General features: G+C 41.5%; 1 long non-coding RNA gene across 2 annotated transcripts in view; it reads right to left on the bottom strand.

Annotated features, from left to right (window-relative positions):
• LOC136874316 (uncharacterized) overlaps window positions 1-15,520 on the bottom strand; it is a 277,138-nt gene that overhangs the window by 157,715 nt on the left and 103,903 nt on the right. For both annotated transcript variants that reach the window (XR_010860251.2, XR_010860252.2), the window contains exon 2: window positions 12,431-12,536. This is a non-coding gene — a long non-coding RNA (uncharacterized lncRNA). The remainder of the gene's footprint in view (window positions 1-12,430; window positions 12,537-15,520) is intronic.

Here is a 15,520-nt window from a genome sequence, read left to right as displayed (position 1 = left end):
TCAACTCCAGTATACGGACTCTGGTGTAGCGTAGTTGACATGCAGTCTGTGCAGTGAAGTGTTCCCCGTCAAACATGCCTCGACGACAGAGAAGAGCACGCTATCAACAACTGTCGCCGTTTGAGAGGGCTCGGATAATTGGGCTGTGTGAGGCTGGATTATCGCTAAGGACTGTCGTTGCACGTGTTGGCCGACAGGCATCTACGGTACAACGTGTATGGCAGCAGTGGTCAAATGAAGGTACCCACACTCGTAGACCTGGCACAAGCCCAGCGCGACAGACAACTGTGAGAGAGGATCGCCGCATCACTCGGATGGCCCGGATGGAACCCCATGCAACAGCAGCGCAAATTCGAGCAGCTGTGGCACCCCACGTTACACAACAAACCGTTGGTAATCGCCTGCAGCTGGTTTACGAGCCCGTGTCCCTGCAGAAGGTGTTCCATTGACCCCACAACAGCGACGTGTAAGGCTGGCCTGGTGTCGAGAAAGATCGACGTGGGTCGACGAATGGCATAGGTTGTTCTTTAGTAATGAATCGCGCTTCTGTCTTGCCCGCAGTGATCGCCGGAATCGTGTGCGCCGACGTACCGGGGAGAGGGGCCGCCCAGATCTTATTGTCGTGAGGCACACAGGGCCAACACCAAGCATTATGGTCTGGGGAGCTATTGGCTTTAATGTGAAATCACAATTAGTGCTTGTTGAGGGCACTATGACTGCTCGACAGTACGTTGATAGGGTACTCAATCCAGTGGTTGTCCCTATGATGGCGAACATTGCTAATGGGATGTTTCAGCAGGACAATGCCCGGGTTCACACTGCACTCATCTCCAGATAAGCTCTCCACGACATCACAACCTTAGAATGGCCCGCCAGATCCCCGGACCTCAGTCCTATTGAGCATGTGTGGGACATGATGGGTCGACAACTGGCCAACCGTCCTCAGCCACCCACAATTCTGGAACAACTGACCCGTGCAGTGCAGCAAGCATGGGCCACAATTCCGTAGGAAGCGATCCAGAGCCTCACTGACTCCATGCCTCGACGCATTCATCAATGTATTGCAGCTCGTGGTGGGCACATCCTGTATTGATTGTTGTCGAAACTTGCGATCAGAGGGACCTGAAAGTGTAATCAACGAATCACAACCGAACACTTGTCCTGCATGTTCAGTTGCAGCAATGTGGCACCACTCTTTCTGGGTGCTGCAATTTCCTTTTTCTTCAGTGTAATTTTGCTGTAGGAAAAGTTCAAATATTACTATTCAAATTATCATCAATTTTTTGAATATTTTATTGCCTTTATTTTCATAATAGAGAGCTACGTTCATGATGTAGTCCATTTAGAAAATAATTGCACACTAGAACAGTGTACCATAATTCACTGGTCTCTGATTAATTGTTACAGAGACCGTAAAATAAACATTCTAAAAAAATACAATTTTACAGGAGAGCAATTCAAAGTTAACTATAAGTCCAGTATCTCAGTACAATGAATTATAGACCAATGAAATTTGGTACTCTGTCTTAATGTGCAAATATCTTAAATGCGAACTAAAATAATTAATGTAGGTCTTTATTTATGAAAAATAGGCCATTAAATATTCAGTATCATTCCTGAAAATTTTAATAACAATATTCGAAATCTCCCTACAAAAGACAAATAGCAAGAATATAGTCCATTTTGTACCTGCACGTTGTGGGTCGTAGGTTTAAAAATATAATTCATATCACATGAGTAGTTTTCGAGTTTACCCTTCCGAAAGCTTGATGTGAATTTGAGGTCCAGTTTATACAAGTTTTTGTTGTCATTTACCTAACTTAAGTTTTCTTATATTCAGGTACACTTTTTCAGAAACTATTGAACTTATTGTCATGAAATATTTTATTGGCAGGCATGGGTTCATTATAATTATATTCAATAGGTGAAATATAACTGGAAATAAAATGATATCATGCCCTAAAAATATTACTAAAATTGGTACAAATACAAAAGAACTATTGGCCAAATAATAATACAATGAATAAAACCTTTCACCTACTGTGTAAATCAAAACTTATACAATACATGTGGTCAATTTAGTTGCTCTCTGTCCGCTATTTTCTGAGATAAGTGTACCTAAATAGATTAGAAGATTCTCAAAAAATATTTTTCAGCTTAAATTAAACATTCATTTTATATAAACTGTATATTACAATCTTTATCATATTCTTTCCCTGGGTTGGGAATATATCACTAAATGCATTGAGATTAATAGTGTGATGTTTGGGACATCACTGAATGTTTTTAATTATTGAACTATATATTTAATTGATAAGATGTATATATTTAATCACTGATAGGTCATTTTTAAATTAATATGTGTATGTATATATAGGGTTTTATCATCCATTTCAATCATCATTTCATTTCTTTGTATTGGGGCTATAACGTATTCTGAACGAACAAATTATTGAGTAAAGTATTTCAACATCATGCATATTTATAACTTGCAGTAAATTTTCCAATAGCCGTTGTGAGGTGACCAGAGTCAGCAGGCTAATTTCAGCCCAATTCCAGGAAAAGTACGTCATCTAGGTTACGAGAGACCTTACCCTCTCTACCTCATGAAGAGACAGTTGATACATTATTAACACCCACTTTTCAAACTCCGCTTCGGGACGCTTTATTTCAGCGCGAAAGTTCAGCCTATGTGAATGAACGTAATGAAGCAACGTGATGGATTCACAGCAATACATGGGAGAAGGGATGAGACCTCGAATCTTACTGGACCATGTGATATGGCTGATGGAAGGAGACTTTTGAACCGATATATACCACCGACAAGAGCTGGAGAGGATATTCTCATTAGCATTCTTATTCAGATTGAGATTCATACTCTTATTCTTACTCGTGAGCAGATTGTCACTTGTATTCGGACATTCTGATTCTGATTCTCACTCTTGGAAGATACTCTTACTACGATTCTACGTCTACACATCGGAGAAGATTTTAACTTAGTTCACTTCGCATCAGAGTATATTCTACTCAAAAGTTACTCTCATTGGGACTTGTTATCTCAGTGACGAGAGGTAGTCAACGGGAGACCGGCTTTGACTAGTATAGGGCAGGAGAGCTTTTATTATGAATTTTGCTACGCTACTGTTCCGTAATACGGAAGAATACAAGTGTATTCTCTCCATGAACATAACCCGTGGTGGTTTTGCATTTAAAATTAGGACTCATTACGACTTTATGTAAGGATTACAGTAGGAAGTGTTAAGGACAGGAAATGTAGAAGTAGGACTGGAATCCAACAACAGAGAAGGCAGCCGGTACGAGATCCACACATCATCAGCTTCAAGACAACAGAGCTTATGGCATAAGTTACTGCAAGTCTTCGCGCAACAGTTCATTTTTAAAATTAATTTCATTCAATTTTTATTTTGCTTCCGTAAGTTCAGATGTCGTTAAAACGCCGTTACGTCACGTTTTTCATCTTAATAAATAGCTGTTTTAATTTGTATTTTATGAAATGATTATTAATGATCCTTAAATTCCAAGTTTGTGTACTTAATGATTTGTGTTCCGTTCACCTCACCCCTGGGAGTTTTTTTGAGTCTCATTACGTATTATTATTATTATTATTAATTATCTACTTTTGTTTTCAAGCCATAAGCTTGAAGACTGGCGCCCTTGGGATACTGTTTATGGAGAAATGACATATCATTTATTTATTTTAATATTAAAGTGACCCGCCACGTTATAATTTTGTCATACATCTGTGGGCCAAGTGGGTACGTCACAATAGTACCGGTATAGGAGTAAGATGGCCTCAAAGTTTCTTGTAATATTGAGCTCATTCGTAAGGTGAACTCTACCAGGTGTCCTTAAAAAACAGTTCAAGGAATAAACTGTCATAAAAATATTTATGAAGTATAACCGGCAACTAATAAACCAGTAATAACCTACAGTGCTCATTCATGGAGCATGATATTTTTTGTTCATTTTGAAAAATGTATCATCATCATCATCATCTGTTTACCCTCCAGGTTCGGCTTTTCCCTCGGACTCAGCGAGGGATCCCACCTCTACCGCCTCAAGGGCAGTGTCCTGGAACTTCAGACTCTTGGTCGGGGGATACAACTGGGGAGTATGACCAGTACCTCGCCCAGGCGGCCTCACCTGCTATGGTGAACAGGGGCCTTGTAGGGGGATGGGAAGATTGGAAGGGATAGGCAAGGATGAGGGGAGGAAGCGGCCGTGGCCTTAAGTTAGGTACCATCCCGGCATTCGCCTGGAGGTGAAGTGGGAAACCACGGAAAACCACTTCGAGGATGGCTGAGGTGGGAATCGAACCCACCTCTACTCAGTTGACCTCCCGAGGCTGAGTGGACCCCGTTCCAGCCCTCGTACCACTTTTCAAATTTTCGTGGCAGAGCCGGGAATCGAACGCGGACCTCCGGGGGTGGCAGCTAATCACGCTAACCACTACACCACAGAGGCGGACTTGAAAAATGTATACCTGTCCAAATTATGATGTGAAGAAATAGTGATTTTCCACTACTTTGCCAACGGCCGTAGCCGTGTTGAAACACCGGATCCCGTGAAATCTCGGAAGTTAAGCAACATTGGGCGTGGTCAAAATTTGGATGGGTTGCCACGCGCTGTTGGTGGGGGTAAGGGAATGGAGGAGCGAAAAGGAACTGGCCACCCTAGCGTACGTAAACTCCGGCTCACGAACACCTCTGCGGAGGTTCGGACCTGCCTTCGGCAAGAATACACCCTTACTTTACCACTACTTTACTGTGGTATTCACAGACATGTGCCTTTAAGGCCGCGGCCGCTACCTTCCCAATCCTAGCCCTTCCCATCCTTTCGTTGCCGAAAACCTTCGATCTGTTAGTGCGGCGTTAAACAAGTAGTAAAAAAAAATGCAAACGGACTGAGATCTCGCACCTACTGTGTGTCAGTGTTACAGATCATCTACATCCTTTGTTAAAGGTTATGGATATATTATTACTACGTGAAAATTTCTTGAGCTTGAAGTATTATAACATGAAGTTACCAGTCAACACTGTAGTACACTGTAATAGAAGCTCGAGTGCCAGTCGCCCAAGCTCTTGAAGAGGCTAACGTCATGCTCTTTGTTTGCAGTCACCATCACGTGAGGAGTCAAGGTTCTCTTGTGTGACCCTTGAGGCCCGCCAGCTGATCGCCAGCTTGAGAAATGGAAAGTTCTGCACTACAGGCTCGCAAAAACCGGTCTCTGTCTTTGCTTTCAAATTCAAGCCTTCAAGTCTGGAAGAGGAATGACCCTAGCGATCAGAATCCACTCTTACAATACATGCTCTGTACGTTAGTTGAAGGAGAAGGATTGAAGAAGTTGGTCTCCATTTTAACAACTGCTGTGCCTGAAATAGCATTAAATACTCGAAAAAGGCGATACTGAGTTCCGCTTCTCTTTAATGATTTATGATGATGATGATGCCTGTTGTTTAAAGGGGCCTAACAACGGGGTCATCGGCCCCCAATGGTACGAAATGTTATGACAAAAAAATCATAATCTGACCAAAAGAGAAAAAAAAAAGTCGTCATGAAGAAGGAATGGATGGACATGTAGCAAAAACAGAAAAACAAAAAACGAGCAAACAAAAAATTTAGTGGATTCAACTAAAAAAAATGATCATATATAATTGTATACTGACCAAGGGACCACTCATAAATCAGAATCCGGAATCGAGGATGCTTGATGTCGAAAGGGGTGTAAAATCCACGTCTAAGGCCCCACAGAATGGTACATGTCGCGAGTAAAGTAGAACCATGCTATTTGTCATGTTGGGGTACTAATCAAAAGTAGCGAAAACTCACAGTGTTCCACACAAGATGGTACTAATCACAAGTATTGTACTTCGTACAGGTAACGCAGACCTATGGTGTTTCTCACACAATGGCGCCACTCATAGCCAACGCAAAACGATGAGTTTCCTCACCTAGGTGTACTAGGCACGGGTGCCGGTCCCACGGGCCCCGTGGTGTTCCTCACATAGGGGGTACTAATCACAGGCAACGTAGACCCACGGTGTCGCTCATATAGTGGTACAACTCACAGGCTACGCCCAGACCCGCGGTGTTGCTCACATGGGTACGACGCACGGGTACTGGAAACCCACAGGGGAACCACTATCTGCTGCTACTAATCACAAACCTATTGTGTACCAAATATAGTGGTACTACTCGTAAGTAAAGGTGACCCATGGTGTTCCCCGCTTGATGGTACTAATCAATAGTAGTTTCATGGTTCTAATACCAGCATCCCTTGGTCGCCCCTTTTAGTCGCCGCTCACGACAGGCAGGGGATACCGTGGGTGTATTATTAGTCTGCGTCCCCCCACCCACAGGGGGTAAAGAGAGAGAGAGAGAGAGAGAAAAGAAGAAAGAAGGGATCTGTCACTTCGAGAGATGAAGTAACGGACGAAGAAAGACAAGGGCCACGAAGGGCGTGAAAATGAAAGACTGCCTAGGCCTCGAATGCTCTAATACCGTCGGGGTCGGAAAAGAACAAGAGTTGACCAAGGGAGGTCGGACAGGATAGACGAAAGTGAGGAGCCTGGCACAAGTAAGTGGAAGCATTGTCAAGAATCAGCTAAGGGCCCCGTGGTCGCCAATCCACGCTCCCAATTTGAGAGCCCCTTGGGCCCCTTTTAGTCGCCTCTTACGACAGGCAGGGGATACCGCGGGTGTATTCTGCATGAGCGTCCCCCACCCGCAGGGGTCTTTAATGATATAAAAAGTTGAGAATATCTATTAGTATTTCCTAGAATAATAATAATAATAATAATAATAATAATAATAATAATAATGTTATTGGTTTTACGTCCCACTAACTACTTCTAAGGTTTCCGGAGACGCCGAGGTGCTCGAATTTTGTCCCACGTGAGTTATTTTACGTGCCGGTAAACCTACCGACACGTGGCTTACATATTTGAACACCTCCAAATTCCTTTCGACTGAGCCAGTCAGCCCGGCTATTTCCTAGATACTGATAATAATAATAACAATAATAATTGTACCGGGAGGTACACCTCAACTCCGCTCATTCAAAAGAGGCGCCAATAAAGAACTCTCTCTATCGAACAAACGTGAAATTGCTACTAGATGAAGTTGAGACTTTAATCAGAAGATGTCACTACTGAAGTATTGAGTAATTGTGTTGTTGTGAAGTTGTCTAAACTGACTGGATTTATTTGCTTTGTGTTTGTTTACTTCAAAAAGTTTCGACATTTCTCCATAGATGTCATTACAAAAACTGAAGTCATGCACTCTGGTGCAAGGTAAAAGAATTTGTTATTGAAAGAAACTTTGTGTTTATGGGTTTTCTCAAGTAAATTAACTTTCATTTATTTTTTTATATATTTCAAAGTTTGCAACACTTCTTTCTCATTCCGCCAGTTTTGAATCTGGCCAATAGGAATTTTATGTAATTATTTTTCAGCCTATCACAGGCTTCTTGTTAGCTTTTCGGGTGTAACTTTTGAATTTGCCAATAAAATTGAGAGGGTGTGTCCGGACTAGTCCAGAACCCTCTAGAACAATCCCCTCGGGTATATAAGCTGAGGCTTTTCTGGATACCTTGTCTCATTGATCGTCGTCTTTCTGAGTGTGTGTGTTCAGACAGGTGGCGGGGCGCCTCTTTCTTCAGCAGGCAGAACAACAGCCAGGTAATGACCACCAATATTCTTTCTTTCTAGTTGCCTCCGCAAACTTATCCGAGCGGAAGGTTCAAATTTCTAATTATGTAACCAAACTTTTCTAAATTGTAAATTTTCTTTCGACTAATGTAAAATTCCATAAAGTCTTTAACTGCAAATCGGGGATAGAGAGTGCGTTACCCTCTCGAGCTCCCCTTCAACTTGGTTTGAGGTGCCTACGGTTTTGTAACTGTTTTTCTTTTCTGTAATGCATTAAATTAACCTTCATTGGAGTCACCTCAGTAGCTTGGGATTAGCTCCTATATCATCGGGCTGAGAGCCCCGTTCGGATTTTATTCTTCATTATCTGGGAGTGCAAGTGTACGCCTCCATTCAGTTTGTGTTCGAGCCATTAATTTAACCTGTTCTTTTTCCACGAAGGCCCAGTAGTTTGGGTAATGGATACCCCTATGTAAAAAAAAAAAATACAGTGCAAATTGTGCCTAGAGAGGCCAGAGATTGTAAGGTTTTGTATAGGTGTTGCCTTAAGCGGACAGTAAGAAAATGGGTAAAGTGGGAGAGCATGTAAGCTCTTTTCTGTGATTTCTAATTCAACTGTAATATTGAGGGGTGCCTCTAGAAGGCTGTAAATTTGTTGGAGCTAAGTGCTCTTAAATTGGGATATTCCTGTCCTTGTCTAAACATTGATATTTTTCAGATTTTGTAAACTTGATCTTGTAGCTCAGAACTTGTAAATCTGGAGCTTGAAGCCCAAACCTGTTAAATTCCCTAATCTTGGGTTTTCCAATTCTTGTTTCGAGATTGCTACTTGTACCTGTCACTTTTCATTTCACCAAGTGAAAAGTTTGTTAAGTCTGAGATTCTAAAAGAAATATAACCTTTATTTTAAAGTTTTAATTTAATTTTTGATATCGTAGTTAGACCCATTCAACACCAGCATCTTCTTTCACTTCTTTCTGCTCCACGGATAACTTCGGAATAATAATAATAATAATAATAATAATAATAATAATAATAATAATAATAATAATAATAATAATAATATCGGGCTCTTTGGTTGAACGGTCAGGGTGGTGTGGCCATCAGATGATTCCGGGTTCGATTCCCGGGCGGGTCAGGGATTTTAGCCGCGTATGGTTAATTTGTCTATCTCGGGAACTGGGTGTAGGCCTATGTGATAATCTTAATACACATATCCATCTGTATATAACACATAACACTGCAAACCACCTCAGAAACACGCAGTAGAGAATACATTTCTCCACAAACGGTTGGCTTTAGGAGGAGCATACGGACATAAAACTGGGCTTAAGTCACAATAGTGCCGACCCCAGGTAATATGGATAAAGGCTACGGAACAAGAAATAAGAAGAACAGGAATTTACAATTGGCTTTGCAAGTCTGACGGCGACTATGGGATTGGAAACGGCCAGGAGTTGTAAGAAAGCGGCCGTGGCTTTAATTAAGGTACACCTCCAGCATTTGCCTGGCGTGAAAATTGGAAACGACGGAAAACCATCATCAGGGCTGTCGACAATGGGGGGTCGAAACCACTATCTCCCAGAAGGACGCTCACAGCTGCACTCCCCTAACCGCACGGCAAACTCTTCCGGTAACAGGAATTTAGGTGCGGATGTTGATGACATAAAAATCATTGATAATAATCAATAAAATGCTTTTAAATTTATGAAAAAATGTTATAAAATAATTTTTAAAAAGGCTTTCAAATATTTGACCAAACTGAATTCTTCTGACTGTGCAACAATGGTTTTACAAGTAATAGAGCTCTGTTCTATTCATTGCACAGCCCTCGTTTTTACAGAAATAATTATCTCCTAATTTACTTGGAAATGCATATAAATATGGACATAACCCGGGAACACTTGTTGTTCTTCAGCCTCGTTACATCTTTCAGACTTTCTCGTTTAATGTACTGTTGTATAACACAGTTCCTTTCCGTACTCGCTTTAACAATGCGCAATTTACAAAATAAAACACGCCCATCTGTTGTTAACAGGTCTTTTCCAAATTCATTCACTAACTGAATTAAAAATACACTTTGAGGTGGTTTCACTTTTGGCATTTGTCTTGCACAGAACTACTTGGGAAAGTTATATAACTGTTGTTTACAAACCCTTCTCCTTTCCAGTTGTTCTTGGTCTTGAGGTACGCCGGGGTGAATGTCTGGCTGTAGGGGCGGGTGCAAAGCCCGGTGCATTCTTTGTATTTGAGACACGTTACGAAACAATTTCTCCTAATGATCAAACCAAACCCTATGACACTACAGCCCTTGAAGAGCCTTGGCCTACCAAGGGACCGCTGCTCAGCCCGAAGGCCTGCAGATTACCTGGTGTCGTGTGGTCAGCACGATCCTCTCGGCCGTTGTTCTTGGCTTTCTAGACTGGGGCCTCAATGCTAATCACGCAGGATGATTGGACCTCGAACCAGCCCTCAGGTCCAGGTAAAAATCCCTGACCTGGCCGGGAATCGAGCCCGGGGTCTCCGGGTAAGAGGCAGATATGCTACGCCTACACCACGGGGCCGACTTCTCCTAATGATCAGAGTTCTGTATTATGCATACATACATCTTCATTATACACTGTCATGCCCTCCAGCGTTCAGTCTACAAGCCTCTGTGAATTTACTAAACCGCCACCACAGTCTTCTATTTGTAACTATGACCCCGTTTAGTTCTATTTCCAAGGAGTCCTTCGCCTGCCAAATGGGAGTGGGACTCCGTTACTCCCTTAGGTCCGAGGCTTTCTTAAAACGTTATGAGAATGCTTAGCGAAAATTCTGTGAAGCAGGATGCTACCCTTAATTACACATAGTCCAAATGAGGATCTGTCCTCGAACGGGTTAGGGACCACGGTGGATTGTATAGTCCTAGCCGCCTGAGCACAAGGAGGGTCATGACTCAGAATATGTCCGAGATGCTCACTCCCATTCCATAGCAACTGGTATCCCGACTCTCAGGACGACTTACTACGCCATTCATTCGTTGTCCTTGGTTCACGAACTAGGACGTGACTACAGTAACCCACACCACGAACCATATTATGTTCCTGTACATATCTTCGAAACACAAGACTCACAGATATAAATCATTTCCTTGTCCTTTCTTAGTCACCAATAACTGCTGGTCAGTTTGCTTGGTCATGAAGATACTGACTGTTCCGAACATAGAATTCATTGTACACTCACTCACGTTTCATTTCAGGTTACAGCGTTCTTTGTTTTGCTGAAATACCTGTCAACGACAGGATTAGAACCAATGTTTGGGTGAGGGAGTGTTTGTACGCAAGGCCGACCAGCAGCAAAAACAGGTCGCAATCACTTTGTTTGTTCTTACTATTTTAACAACTTACTACTCGCGGAACATGTTACCTTCAGACTTCATTTAACCACACAATATTTCTAAGGATAGGAAATCCAAAATAACCAAACTCAAACAAAATCTTCTTATTATCATTCTTATTCTTATTCTTCTTAATCTGTTTAACCTCCAGGGTTGGTTTTTCCCTGCGACTCAGCTAGGAATCCCACCTCTACCGCCTCAAGGGCAGTGTCCTGGAACGTGAGACTTTTGGGTCGGGGATACAACTGGGGGAATTACCAGTACCTCACCCAGGCGGCCTCACCTGCTATGCTGAACAGGGCCCTTGTCGGGGAATGGGAAGAGTAGAAGGGATAGACAAGGAAGAGGGAAGGAAGCGGCCTTGGCCTGAAGTTAGGTACCATCCCGGCATTTGCCTGGAGGAGAAATGAGAAACCACAGAAAACCACTTCGAGGATGGCTAAGGAGGGAATCGAACCCCCTCTACTCAGTTGACCTCCCGAGACTGAGTGGGCCCCGTTCCAGCCCTCGTACCACTTTTCAAATGTCGTGGCAGAGCCGGGAATCGAACCCGGGCCTCCGGGGGTGGCAGTTAATCACACTAACCACTACACCACTGGCGGACTCTCAAACAAAATCACTTAACATTATCGGCACAAAAGTTGTGAATAATACTTGGGACAGCGTCCAGAACTATTATATGACCAGAAATATGGTTTTATATCATTTTGATCAAATAATATAATAAAATGTATGTATGTCCTGGTGAATTGGTCGTGCGTTTAAAGGTGCGCATTTGTGAGCTTGCATCTGGGAGATAGTGGTTCGAACCCCACTGTCGGCAGCATTGAATAGGGTTTTCCAATGTTTCCCATTTTCAATCCTGGCAAAAGCTGGGGCTGTACCTTAATTCTGCTTCCTTCCCACTCCTAGGCCTTCCCTAACACATATAATATGTATCTGTGTCGGTGCACCGTAAAGCATATTGAGAGAAGACGTATTAATAATCTCAGGAATACATTCCTATCTGTGTTTTTTCCATGTTTTATCCAATAAAAACCAAAATAACGGGCAAAATATTAGTCATATCAATTCTGGAGCGCTGTCCAGCCTTGTGATATTTAGCAAGGTTTTTGTTTTGTCATCTATCTCTTGTACCTTGTTGATATTTAAACCATGACTTTTAAATTCTTGACATCATCTCTGCAACCTCTCTTTCACTCCTTTTCAGATTCGTTCAGAGTAATTATTAGGGTATCATAATGTAATGAATTAATTCACAAGTTATATCGTATGACAAATTTTAGTACATGAGTTATATAACTGAATGACCTGCATAAGCAGAAATGTTTCAGGAAAAAGAAGAAAAAGAAGTTATATAATTAACTGACAAACAACTTACTTCTCTATAGTATTCTTTTAACCAAGGATTGGTCGATGTACTCTTTGACTCCAACTGAATATGATACAAATGCTTCAGGAATTCAGGAACATGTTTTTGCTGAGGACTGAAAACACAAGAAACATGAATTAAATCCTTGAATAACCATCTCAGTGTTTGGTCTTAAAGTAAGTGTATGAAACGGTAGTGCTAACTTCATTGTATAAAATTCAAAATAAAAAAAATAACACAAGACAGGAATGATACTGGTATAGCAATAAGAATTTTCGAATACACAACTGAACATTGTAACTGCACCAGTACAAAATAGAAGATCAATTAAGGCCATATTTATTGTTCTGAGACTTATGGCATAAATATGCAAATATTAATTTAGCAGCTTAATTCAGTATGGGAAAGGAACGTATAGGAGGGGGGATCAAATATAAACGGGATTTTATTTTTAATTTACATTTATTTATTGAAAATCACAAGGCAATTGCAATTTATTTTTCTACATAGTTTCCTGATCTGGAAATGCATTTGTTCCAGCGTATGGGTAGATTTTTTGATGCCCTCATCGTAAAAAGCCAACGGCCGTAGCCGTGTTGAAACACCGGATCCCGTGAGATCTCCGAAGTTAAACAACATTGGGCGTGGTCAGGAGTTGGATGGGTTGCCACGCGCTGTTGGTGGGGGGTAAGGGAATGGAGGAGCGGAAAGGAACTGGCCACCCTACCGCACATAAACTCCGGCTCAGGAACACCTCTGCGGAGGTTCGGACCTGCCTTCGGGCAGAATACACCCTTACCTACCTATCGTAAAAAAGAACAGGGTCGTGTCACCAGCCAGTTTCGCACGAAGTCTTCAGCACTCTCGTCATCTTCAAATCGTTGCCCTCCTAGAGCTTCTTTAAGCGGTCCGAACAAATAGAAATCGCAGGGCGATAAGTCCGGGCTGTAAGGAGGATGATCAAGTGTAGTCCAGTGCATTTCCTGTAGCTTGGAGACAGAGTTACAGTATAGAGTCGCGCATTGTCGAATCAGTTGTTCCCGTCTTTTGGGCGATATGCAACCCTCGCCTTGTTCAACAGCTCGCAGTAGTAAGTAGCATTGATTGCGCGTCGCTCATGCAAAAAATCAATCGGCAAAATGCCTCACCGATCGCAAAAAACGGTTGCAAGAACCTTGCCAGCTGACAGTCGAGTCTTGGCTTTCACTGGTGCTGCCTCCCCTTACACACACGCGTCCTTGACAATGTTTGATCACCGAACTGTGCAGTCAATCTCTAACAAATTTCCGCCGCTGTAACTCCTTCACGAGCAAGAAATTTTATAATTATGCGTTGCGCAGTGGAAGGGTGTACCTGTTGCTCCGACATCGTGAGCCTTACTGACGAAACGGCGGGAAATATCTAACAACAGCACGCTCTCCCCACTCCTAACGGTCCTGCCTATGCATAGTAGTAGCGTGGGGTCAGTCCTACCAACTGCTGATGTTCAGGAACAAAAATCCCGTTTATATTGCACCCGTCCACCTCCCGAGTCCCAGACTAGCAAATATCTCAGGGGTGTCGGTTCATTATTTTAAGTCCACGAATATATAAATATAGAGGCATAATAGAACACGGGAATGAACGGAGCAATTAAAATTAAAATGGGGAAAGCTCGATTGTAAACTTGAATTTAAGGACTCCATGATAGGACTAGGAAGTTGCAGTTAACTTTAAAAGGGGTATCATCTAACTACAATAAAAAGATTATGAGAATGGTTTCCTTTGAATTAATTGCCAGGAGCAGCAGTTTATTACGCCACCCGACGTACGAAACTTTGATACATTTGGCAATGATATTTAAATTTCCACACATGTTACATAAACAAATCACTTGCTATACCGCAAGTGGTATCAATATGTTGCTGGGTTGCTTCTGAAAGAAATTACAAGTGGAGTATAACTTATGGATCGATTCCATTTGAATCGAACCGTTGTTCAAGGATATAGCTTCCTTCTATCGGGAGCCCGAGCATAACCCATGTTACGGTCGGCTTCTCGATTTAACTAAGATGACGTACCCCGGCTATATACATTTTTCCGGGACCGGTACTCGGACTGGGTAATGTTTCTCGTGAATTACGAAAAATGGATTACACGGACAGTTCCTATCTTACGATGTCCAGCTGATGCCATACCACTGAATTAGCATTTATATTTTATTTACACATGATCTGAAATGTTACAAAGTAGCCTCAGTAGACTACTGCCACAGATGAGATAATGAGAAGCGGTGGGAAATACCGTGCCGATGACCTCCCCTCGCATCACAAGCGAAGTAAACAAACACACTAAGTATTACTGTCACCTGTCCCGTACGGAAACCGTACAATAACGAGGTAACAAATGACTATAATATTTATTATTCATATTATGCAAACATACGAGTAGAGGGATGTTGTCACCAACTAATTAAATCACTATTGTCAGAATATTCATTCATCCCCGAAATTATCATCCTTGAAATTATTATTATTATTATTATTATTATTATTATTATTATTATTATTATTATTATTATTATTATTATTATACTCAACGGTTCCTGGCACTGTCACGTTTGATTAATATCGTCATTATTATGCGGGACGCAAACACAAATGGTTATTACTGTTATTATTATTAGTATATCCCTCTTGTAGTTATTATTATTATTAATGAATAGGTGACTCCAGATTTTATTATTATTATTATTAACGTCACTCAAGATATTATTATTATTAATGAATAGGTGACTCCAGATTTTATTATTATTATTATTATTAACGTCACTCAAGATATTATTATTATTAATGTCACTCAAGATTATTATTATTATTATTAATGAACCGGTCACTTCCGCCAAAAATGCATTAGGATATCGGTCGCAAATACAATTATTTCACTGATCAACCAACGACATCATTACTGTTATTATTATGACAATTATTATTAATCTGACCGCGACGATTTGACATCGTTCTAACATTGTTACTATTATTATCGGTTGCATATTCTCATTTAGATTCCCGTTTAACATCTTTATCAACGCTCATTTAATTAAGGCGGTCCAATCCTTTA

Source organism: Anabrus simplex, chromosome 5, assembly GCF_040414725.1.
Source record: "Anabrus simplex isolate iqAnaSimp1 chromosome 5, ASM4041472v1, whole genome shotgun sequence".
Lineage (NCBI taxonomy): Eukaryota > Metazoa > Arthropoda > Insecta > Orthoptera > Tettigoniidae > Anabrus > Anabrus simplex.
This window is presented reverse-complemented; position numbering and strand designations above follow the sequence as displayed.